This window comes from Chlamydotis macqueenii, chromosome 5, assembly GCF_036417535.1.
Source record: "Chlamydotis macqueenii isolate bChlMac1 chromosome 5, bChlMac1.mat, whole genome shotgun sequence".
In the NCBI taxonomy this organism is placed as follows: Eukaryota; Metazoa; Chordata; class Aves; order Otidiformes; family Otididae; genus Chlamydotis; species Chlamydotis macqueenii.
This window is the reverse complement of record NC_141560.1, coordinates 2,686,086-2,695,935: the sequence shown is the minus strand read 5'-3', so window position 1 is coordinate 2,695,935 and position 9,850 is coordinate 2,686,086. Positions and strand designations below refer to the sequence as shown.

The window sequence follows — 9,850 nt, the reverse complement described above, 5'->3', positions numbered from 1 at the left end:
AGAGGAGAGGCCTAGGCCGTACGGTGCGGGAAGAAGGGGGCCGCGCCGCGCTCCTCTCCCTCCGCCGCGGCCTGAGGCGGCGGCTCCGCCCGGCTCCTGCCTTGGCTCCCGCCCCGGCGCCTCTCAGCTCATGGATGCCGGCTCAGGGGGCGGCGGCTCCGTCGTCCAGCCTGCAAAGGGACGGAGAGAGGCGTCAGACGGAGCGGGCGGGGACGGGAGGGGGCGAGGGAGGGGAGGGGGCCGCCGGCCGTTACCTCAGGGCGGCCCGCGGGCTCGGGCCGGCTCCGCTGCGCGCCGCTCCCCCAGCCAGCACCGCCGGAAAAGGCGCCGCGCGAGCCCGCCTCACTTCCCCTCCGGCCGCCACCGCGCCTGCGCGCCGGCGCCCCCGCCCCGCCCAACCCGCCCGCTTCGGCGGCACCGCCCGCCGCCCCCTCCGCGCATGCGCCGCCAGCGGCCGCGGAGCGGGCGGGGTAAAGGGGGCGCGGAGCCACGCGCCCCGCCTTCTTCCGCCTCCGGGGCCGTGCGCGCCATCCCGCTTCCCGCGCGGCTTCGGGAGGCGACTGCGCCTGCGCAGCGGGCCGGCGGCACGGAGGAGGGGCGGGGACAGGCGCCCGCGGCCGGGACCGCGCATGCGGATGAGCGGGGGAGGCGGGGCGCCGGTGGGGAGAGGCGCCACGCGATCACACGTCAGCAGGAACACGCGGAGGGCGCCGGGGCCGTGTCTTAAAGGGCCAGGCCGCGGCCTGCGGGCGGTTGGCGGAGCCGTTGGGCCGCCGCACGTGTGCCGGCCCCGGCCCCTCAGCCCCGCTGGTGTCTGCGGGGCCTTGGGGAGGAGGAGGCGGCCGGGGCCGGGGGCTGTGGGGGCAGGCGGAGCTCTGAGCCTCGCCGGTGTGAAACTGAGCCCTGTGTTGGGGTGCGGGCTTTGTCACGGCGAGGGTGGGGGAGCACCGGCCCAGGCTGCCCAGAGAGGCGGTGGATGCCCCGTCCCTGGAAACATCCCAGGCCAGGCTGGCCGGGGCTCTGAGCGACCCGATCCGGTTGGAGATGTCCCTGCGCCGCCAGTACGTTGAGGCACGGCGCGGATGCGGGAAGCAGCATCCAGAACACAAAAGCAGCAAAATGTGCTCTGGTGACTGCGGGATCCCCTTCAGCGAGGCCAGGTGACGTGGTCACCTTCTGGCCTGCACAGGCGTGCTTTCGCTTGGGACCGCCTGGGTGGGACTGGCTTCACCACATCCCTTCAAAAATACCAAATTCTGAGTTCGTGTTTATGGCAGACATTTTTGCAATTCTGTGTCACATGCGAAGCGATCTCCCTTGGAACAGCAAAAGGGAAATTGTTGGGTGTCTAAAGTCTGGAAGGATGGGAGATTTCCTAGACTGCGGAATTATTCAGTGGATGACTATGAGAGTTTCCGAGGAAGCCTTGCTCTTTCACGCAGAGAGGGAGGATGCCAAGGAGAACATACCATCCGTGGCCTCTCCTAAGGAGCGCGTGGCGGCTGCAGGGGGTACGCTCTGCTGACTCCAGAGCTGAGGAGTGTCCCTGCGCGCATCGGGCAGCGCCGCAGCTCGTGCTCTGGTGTTTAAAGCAGCAGACAATACAGCTGCGTGCTGCACTGGCGCGGGGTTTACAGCAAGCCGCGGTGATCCCGCTGGATACAGCCGGCTCAGTCTCCTCTCGCTAGCATGGGAAATGTATCTAAATAGAGTTCACTGCCGAGCAGGGCTAAAATTAACGTCAGGATGTGGACGTGAGTGGGTTTCTGCTTGGCTCTGTTCCACGTGACCGTTTCCGTGCTGGTGAACGCAAGCGGCAGTCCATTAAATCACGCAGTAGTAGTACGAGACCACGGGTCTTGACCAAAATAGTTGGGAGAGGAGATGTCAGGAGCTTTAAAGTAGTGCCTTTGTCCCGGTGCGGGCATTGATTGCTCTACCCGGGGCCTCAGAGCAGCATTTTCTGGTTTTAGGAAATGACTGCCTTGTTAGCATTTCTGTTCTGACTGCGTAAAGCGTAAGGGGAGGCTGCGACCACGCTGCTTTCCTTGTCAATAGCTGAGACTTCGGTGCTTTCTCCCGGGATCCGCCAGCTGAGGAAAGTGGATCTTGAGGATTAAATATGTCGGCACCCGGCCACCAGCACAGCCAGGGAAGCACCGAAAGGCGACTGGGACGCTTGTCTGTCTGGGCTGCGGGAGGAGATGGCTGTGCTGCGGCGCCGGGCCACCCGCCCGTGGGTACCACGAGGCACAAACCAAAATGAGTAACTGCAGAGTGGGGAAGTGCCTTTTCTGTCATCTTCTGCTTCTGTTTTGGATACAGACGTGCTGTTGCTTGGGTCTCTACTCTTGAATCATGGCTTTCTTGGGTTTGTTGGTGCCTGCATTGTCCCTCATCCTTGGGGGGTGCCTGCAGATGGGGCTTGGCCAGCTCTGGCTTTGTCCGTTTCACCTGGCAGGCAGCTGGGCTCTCCTGTTTTCCCTGAGCTCCTTCTCTCCTTTCCCTCCTGGTAAACTGGAAGGGATGTGACCCGTGAAATACTTCATGTGTGCCAGGGCGGGGAGTTGCTTTCACGGAGCCGGCAGCTGCTCTTGCGCTGGAGCCGTTGAGGAGCCGATCTCCACGCAACGGGGCCTTCCGCTGACTAAGCGGCAGTGCCACTTCCTGAGCTGCTCCTCTCCCCGCGGGGTTCCTGCCTGCCCGTGCTTGAGATCGGCAAACGAGAGCGTGCTCCAAACTCTGTTATCCCTTTGCCAGCGCGGGCCCGCTCCCCTCCCGGTGCCTGCCCTACCCTGGGTGGGCCTGTGGCCGGGATGAGCCCTGCTGCTCCAGGCTGTGGTCGGCAGCTTCTGCCCAACTGCCGTTGCCCCGCGGGTCCCTGAGCCTTTAGCAGCTGCCTGTCCCCTCCTTCAGCAACTGGAACGGGGAGAGGCTGGGCACCCTGATAGCTCCCACTGATCCGCGCTTTCCAGCCTGGGCCAGCCCCGAGCTGGAGCACGGCGCTGTATTCTTCAGCTGCCACTGGGCGATCTGCCGAAAACATCCGAAGTTGATCTTGCCATCATCCGGGTCTAAAAACCCGACGAAGAGAAGCGATACGCACTACTTCACGTAGGAAATACAAAATTGAGGATGTGGGGAGGTGGCTACGTGCTGTAGAAGAGAAATGGGATCCACTCAGGCAGATGCTTCTTCACCTGCGCTGGGCTTTATCTGTGAGGATCCTCCCTGCCCCTCAGGAAGACTTTCTGGTCTCTGCACCAGAAGAAGATTTTACATGGTTTGGCGTGTGTTTTTAAAGTAATTATGACTGTACTTTAGGATGACGCATAGCAAAAAAAGATATTTGAGAACTCAGCACTTTCAGGAGTGAAGATCTCAAATTAGTCACTAATAAACTCCGTGCACGTCAAGCCTCGTAGCTCCCAGTTGCCAATCCTGCAGAGAATGGGTGCGAAGCTGGTGAGACAGCACCACCTACTTTTGAAGCGTTTTTCTGTAGAGTCCTATTCGTTTGCGTAAATGAAGAGAAAGGACAGTAAACAGGAAGCAGAATGTAAATGGCATAGCTTGGTAAGGCAAACAAAGGCTGCTTTGTCCCAGAACCCCGCTGCTGTGTGCCGGCAGAGTTACTGGTCTCACCTTGGAGAGCCAGGAGACAACGCAGCTTGTGTTACGAGCCTTTAAAATGTGAGTTTGTCCCAGCTCGAGGTGTTTTGAAAGACAGGCTCTTATTTTTAAGGTAGCAGCTTCAGTAGCTGTGGGGTGGAAATGTGTCACCGAAGGTGAAGTGTGATGGTCTGAGCAAAACGGACTCTTCGTCGCCGTGCTTTTCAAGGTCAGATACCCAACAAAAGCATTTCCAATACCCAGACGTGTTCCAGATCACCTGAAAAGCGTGACCTCTCCGAAGGGCTGCGGTTTCACGTACCTGCTTAAGAATTAAAAACCTTCCCAGGGCCTTGGCAACGTCCCGCGAGTTGCTGGGTAGCCTGCAGAAGTTAAATATTTTAAAAGTAAGCACTGGCTGAGAGCGGGTGGCTGGCTGGAGAGCCTGTCGTATGCCAGTACGGATTTACAGCCAGAGTGACAAGCAGTTATGGTTATAAAGTGATGATGGGGAAAAAGATAGCAGATATCTCCAGGACCTCTTGATAACTCATCTGGGCCTGGCTGCAGGGCAGCCTGTTCCTTATCTTTTCTTTCTCTGTACGGAACTTACCGGCGGTGCGGGTGCCAAGGTTTGCATCTCTTGTTCCTCTTACAGGGTTTTGTAGGGCTGTGTCTGCGCCTTCTGTCCTCCGCCAGCCATCCAAGTGCTGTCACAAGAAACCGGTGAGCGAAGCTGATACACCTTCAGCTTTACCTAACAGCCGTCGCATCAGGATAAGCAAACCTCACGGAATGGATCGGTACCCCCCGTTGCTTTTATCTCTTTGAATAAAATTTACCTTCCCAATCAGCTTGGGTTAGCAGACCAATCCTTCTTTGATATGGCGCGGCTCATCCTGCTGACTTTTCCGTCCTCTTTGGGCAGAGGGAGGTGGGAAGAGACGCTGTGCGCCGATCCTTCAGAGACCTTCGTGGCTTCCCAGGGAAGGAAAGGCGAAGGCAACAACGCTTTGGGTTTAATATCTGCGTTAGATAAATTCTTCTGTTGTGAAAACAAATTATATCCTCGATATTACAATTGCCTTGCACTGAGAGATTTCTTATCATCGAGATATCCGATACAATGCGCCAAACGTCTTCTGCTGGGGTGAGTCAGGTTGGAGAAGCACCTTCCCGGAGCCGCTGGCCGTGGTCACTGCTCCCTGCGGGCAGGGACTGGTGGAGATGGTCCCCCGCGGGCGTCTCAGCCCTATTTCCTGCGATTCTGCCCTGTCTGCGTTTGTGCAACCGCAGCTGGGCTTGGCCGGGAAACCGAACCTGCCGTCTGCGGCGGCGCGTGCTTCACCAGCAGCGAGGCGCGCGACAGATCCCTGGGCCCTTCCCGTAAGGTGGCGGCGGTAGGGAAGGAGTAGAGGTGGGAAGAGGGTGTTGTAGAGTATTCTGACTGCACCAGCTTTCTGTTAGCCCGCGTGTGCGCTGCAGCGGTGTAATGAGGACCCTGAGGAATCACTAGAAATCCCACATTTCTTATCGGGGGAAAGCCTTGTCCCGGTTTCCTTGGAATTCCTCCAGCCTCTTGTGGGAGTTGGGAAGAGCTCTTCCAAAGTGGCCTCCCAGCAGGAAAACCAGTTTGCCCTCCAGGCTGTTTGGGTTTGTTTTGTATCTCAAGTACATCGAAATGCCTTTGCAGTTACTGTTGGCAAACAAGCTGGCTTCTCCTCTCACAGGTTTTTTTTTCAGGAGCAGACAGAGGAAATGTAGGTGGGGGATACTGCCTGACCACATTTCCATGTGCCAAAATCCTGAACCACCACCACCACGAGGCTATCAGCCCGAAAAACTGTGAAGCCTTAACAAAACCAAAAATAATTTGTGAGGCTTTTCCTTCCCTCTCTGATTTTTTTTTTTTTTTGCGTTTTCACACCCCATCTTTCCCAGCGGCAACAAAGCAGGAGATACACCGGTGACCTCCAGGATTCAGCTGGACGTGCTGGCTGACCCCATGGAGACCTGCACCCCAAGGTTTTTGGACCCCAAACCAGGCCATTGCTGATGCCCAGATGTTCTGCGCCATCCTGGTGACTTGCAAAGCACAGGAGTGATGCCTGAGGATTCCCAAGAAGCTCAGGGTAGGGATGCTTTGCAGCCAGCGCTGCGGGCCAGCAGAAATCCGCTGTATCCTGCATCTAACGCTCTAATGCAGAGGGGTTTTTCCAGGCAGTTCCCAAGGGCTTTTTCCCTGTAAGGTGTGTTGTAGCTGTCATTCAAAGGCTCTCTGGTTCCAGAGGGGTGGAGGTTTGGAGCTCAGCGGGATCCCAAAGCCGGTTCTTCGGGGGGCTGGAGCCCAGCTTACCCGAAACGCTTGGCACAAAGCCGCAGCTCCTGCGCGCGGGGGAGCTCAGCGGGAGCCCGCAGCAACTGCTCCTGCTGAGCGAGACGCAGCGACCGGCTGTCAGATGAGCTCTCCCCGAGCTCAGAGCCGAGGAACTGAGGTTTCTCCAGCTCTGAGTGGCCTCATTTTTTATTCCAGGTGTTGCTTTGGTGGTCACGAGCCACTGCTGTGAGGACTCTGTCTGCGTCCTGGCTGTGCCTTGTCTCTCCTCTGTCTGCTGAGCTCGTTCCCATCAAATTTTCTCAAGCAAAACAGGGAGTTTAACAGGTAGATTCACTCCTGCTATGTTTTTGCACATGATGAAAAATGTGTGTATTTGTGGCAGGAAGAAACAGTCCCCGCGTTACTGCTAGGAGGAGGGGATGGCAGTGGGATGCCCGACTGTGCGCTCTGGTGTTTCTGCCTTTCCCCCCTGTTTGTGGATGTCAAGCCTACATCTCCTCATGCCCATGGCCCCCAAGTCATTATCCTAATGCCTTTAACCAAAACTCCAGCTGTCGCTGGCAGCTCTTCCTTAAGCAGATAATAGGAGCCCAGAACAAGATGTCTCGCTCTCCCATGCAGCCCTGACACCCCTCAGGACCTCAGGCTCGTTGCGGCACTGGGGAAGATCTTGTTTGTCTTTTCTGAGGTGGGATTGCTGTGCGTGCACTTCAGCCCTGGACTTTGCTCCGCTCTCTGGGGTCGGGCAGTCCGGAAGAAATGCTTCCATACCTCCCGAGTGGCTGCTGCTGCGTCTGGCCTTGGGCAGGAGGTGTGCCTGTGCCTTGAGGATGAGGTCCGTGCGTGGAATGGAGACGTGTCCGTGCTTGGGCAGGAGGTACACCCACGCCTTGACCCCTGCACTAAAGAAAATGCAATGCAAAGACACCATCCAGTGCAGTCTGCACTTCTGGATCAGACCAAAGGCCGCCTCGGCTGTCTGTGCACCTCGGCTCTAAGCTTTCCTCACAATTCCAGGTCTCCGTGGAGCCAGAGGTGAGGGGCCTGCAGCGTACCTGGCCCCGGCCGGCTGCGCAGTTGCTCTCAGGGGATGTCTGGGGACAGCCCTCCGAGAGAGCCAAAACACAGCGAGGATCTCAAATGCTCTGTGAAAGGATTTCTAGACAGCCGTCTGTTGCAGCAGTGAATGGATAAAAGCAAGAAGCTCCTGCATTTTATTCCTGGCATTACACTTTTGTTATTTTTATATCCTTCTCGGAGAATCAAAACACTTCATGACATGTGCAGGTATTCACTGCAGCAAGTAGGTTGCCTCTTAAACTCTCTTCTGAGCTCTCACCAGGCACATCCTAATTTTTTGGCCTACAACAGCTTAACTCAGCCTTTCTAAAGCGAAGTATTGTGTTGAATCTTCGCTTGAAGAGCTACATTTCGCTCCCTGTATTCGACGCTCCTTCTCCCCCGTGTTCCCACTGTCTGGCTGAAGCATTAAGGCATCCAGCTGCCCGAGTTCCCGGCTGCCACGGCGAGGCCGGAGGAGCTGGAGAGAGCGGAGGCAGCGGCAGCTGCGGCCAGCCGGGCACGGTGGCTTGTGCCTGTAATCCAAGCGCCGGGGAGGCTGAGGCTGGCGGACGGCTTGAGCCCGGGGGTTCTGGGCTGCAGCGAGCTGTGCCGAGCGGGCGTCCGCGCTAAGGCCGGCATCGATATGGTGGTCCTGGGGGAGCCGGGGGCCACCAGGTCGCTTAAGGAGGGGTGAACCGGCCCAGGTCGGAGACGGAGCAGGTCAAAGCTCCCGTGCCGCTTGGTAGCGGGATGGCGCCTGTGAACAGACCCTGCAGCACAGCCCGGGCGAGAGAGCGGGACCCAGCCTCTTTTGGCATCTTTGCCCCGCAGGACTCTGAGTTTGTCAGCTGTCTGTGCTGGCGAGCAACCACGAAAAAGCCAGATAATACTGGGGAAAGGCAAAAACTTCTCCCACAGATGTTCCACCTGAAGATGCCGCCCCAGCCTTGCTCACTCAGGAGTGCTCGCGTTTTGGTGGCGTGTGTTGTGATGTCTTGCAGCGCTGAAAGGCCGCACTGCAGGACCCAGCCAGACCTTTGGCATCCCGATAAATGTAACAACGAACATGGAAAACCACGGGCAGCAGAATTTCCCATCGTGTTTCTGCCTCAGAGACCCTGCACGCCGGTCGGTAAGCATCCCTCAAACGCTGCCGGCTTAGGGCAGCCCGCCGCGCACCGAGCTGGGGCTCCAGCTCTCAGGAGCGTCTCATTAGTCTGCTCCGTCGGGTGTTTACTGTCACAGCTCGTTTGTGTCCTGGCTCTGAGCTTTACACTCTGAGGAAAACACGGGCGAATCAAGAAGCCTTTCTCTACAAGAAATATTTCAAAGCAGGGAGTGGGACATCTCTTATCTGCTCTTCAGTAAATGGAGCATACTGGGCTGTCCTGGAGATAGAGCTCCCTGATGTGCCTCACTTGGCTTAAAATTAAAATGGAGCATCAGGATGTGCCTCTTCTGGCTCAAAACGAGGAGTCTGGGCTTTCTCAGCTGCTTAAACCACCCTGTGCTCAGAAATCTGTCTCTTCGGTCTATCCATCCACCCATTTTTAAACATAAACTAGAAGCAGCCCAAGGATGGTCTGTCTGTTCCCCACTGCCACTGTGTGGCCAGGCAGAGCCCGCACAAGATGGGTGTCAGGAACCTGCCAAACCCTAAAAAACAGCCGGGCACGGTGGCTTGTGCCTGTAATCCAAGCGCCGGGGAGGCTGAGGCTGGCGGACGGCTTGAGCCCGGGGGTTCTGGGCTGCGGCGAGCTGTGCCGAGCGGGCGTCCGCGCTAAGTTCAGCATCGATATGGTGGTCCTGGGGGAGCCGGGGGCCACCAGGTCGCCTAAGGAGGGGTGAACCGGCCCAGGTCGGAGACGGAGCAGGTCAAAGCTCCTGTGCTGATCGGTAGCGGGATGGCGCCTGTGAACAGTCCCTGCAGCACAGCCCGGGCGAGAGAGCGGGACCCGGTTTCCTTTTGCGTGGGGAATGGGGCAGCGAGGTGTCGGGGTCTGTTAACGCACGGGGAGCATGGACACACCGGGGAATCCCGGCCTGGACGGAGGAGGACACACCGGGAATCCCGGCCTGGACGGAGGAGCAGCGACATCTCGCAGGGGGTTTCTCCAGGGGAAGGGAGAGGGAAAAGACGAGAAGTTTCTAAAAGTGGAGGGAGCGGGGCCAGAATAACTCTTTTAAAGACATTCCTTCATCAAAGATGACGGCCGCTGGCTCGGTCGCAGTGCGAGGCACTGCCAGCAAACCCCGAGCGATGTCAGAAAAGAAGAAATTGGGGTCTGTGCTGAGGAAGGGGCTCCCTTTCCTCCGCCAGCCTGCAGCCCGCCTGCCTCCTCGGCGAGTAACGGCGGCAGCACGCGCTGGGGGGGGGCGCGCAGAAAGGGACTGAGGAGGGGTACAAGGGGGACCGAGCTGTCCGCGGGCGGCGTGACGTCATCGGCGTGACGTCATCGGCGTGACGGCAACTAGAGCCGGCGGCGGCCGCCCCTCCAGCGCCGGGCGCGGTGGCGCGCGCCTGTAGTCCCAGCTACTCGGGAGGCCGAGCCCGACGGATCGCTTGAGCCCAGGAGTTCTGGGCTGCAGTGCGCTGTGCCGAGCGGGCGTCCGCGCTAAGGCCGCCATCAATATGGTGACCCCCGGGGAGCCGGGGGCCACCAGGTTCCGCTAAGGAGGGGTGAACCGGCCCAGGTCGGAGACGGAGCAGGTCAAAGCTCCCGTGGCGATCAGTAGCGGGATCGCGCCTGTGAACAGTCCCTGCAGCGTAGCCTGGGCAACACAGAGAGACGCGGGCTCCTTTTTGGGAAACACACACACACACCCCCCCCCGCTTTC

At 58.5% G+C, this 9,850-nt stretch overlaps 3 non-coding genes across 3 annotated transcripts; all 3 read left to right on the top strand.

Annotated features, from left to right (window-relative positions):
* The first annotated feature begins 7,524 nt into the window (after positions 1-7,524).
* On the top strand, positions 7,525-7,823 carry LOC147600425 (signal recognition particle RNA). Its single transcript, XR_015258845.1, has one exon.
* Positions 7,824-8,678: 855 nt separating this feature from the next.
* Positions 8,679-8,977, top strand: LOC147600424 (signal recognition particle RNA). Its single transcript, XR_015258844.1, has one exon.
* A 535-nt stretch (positions 8,978-9,512) lies between these two features.
* On the top strand, positions 9,513-9,813 carry LOC147600423 (signal recognition particle RNA). The gene has a single exon (XR_015258843.1).
* Positions 9,814-9,850: the final 37 nt, after the last annotated feature.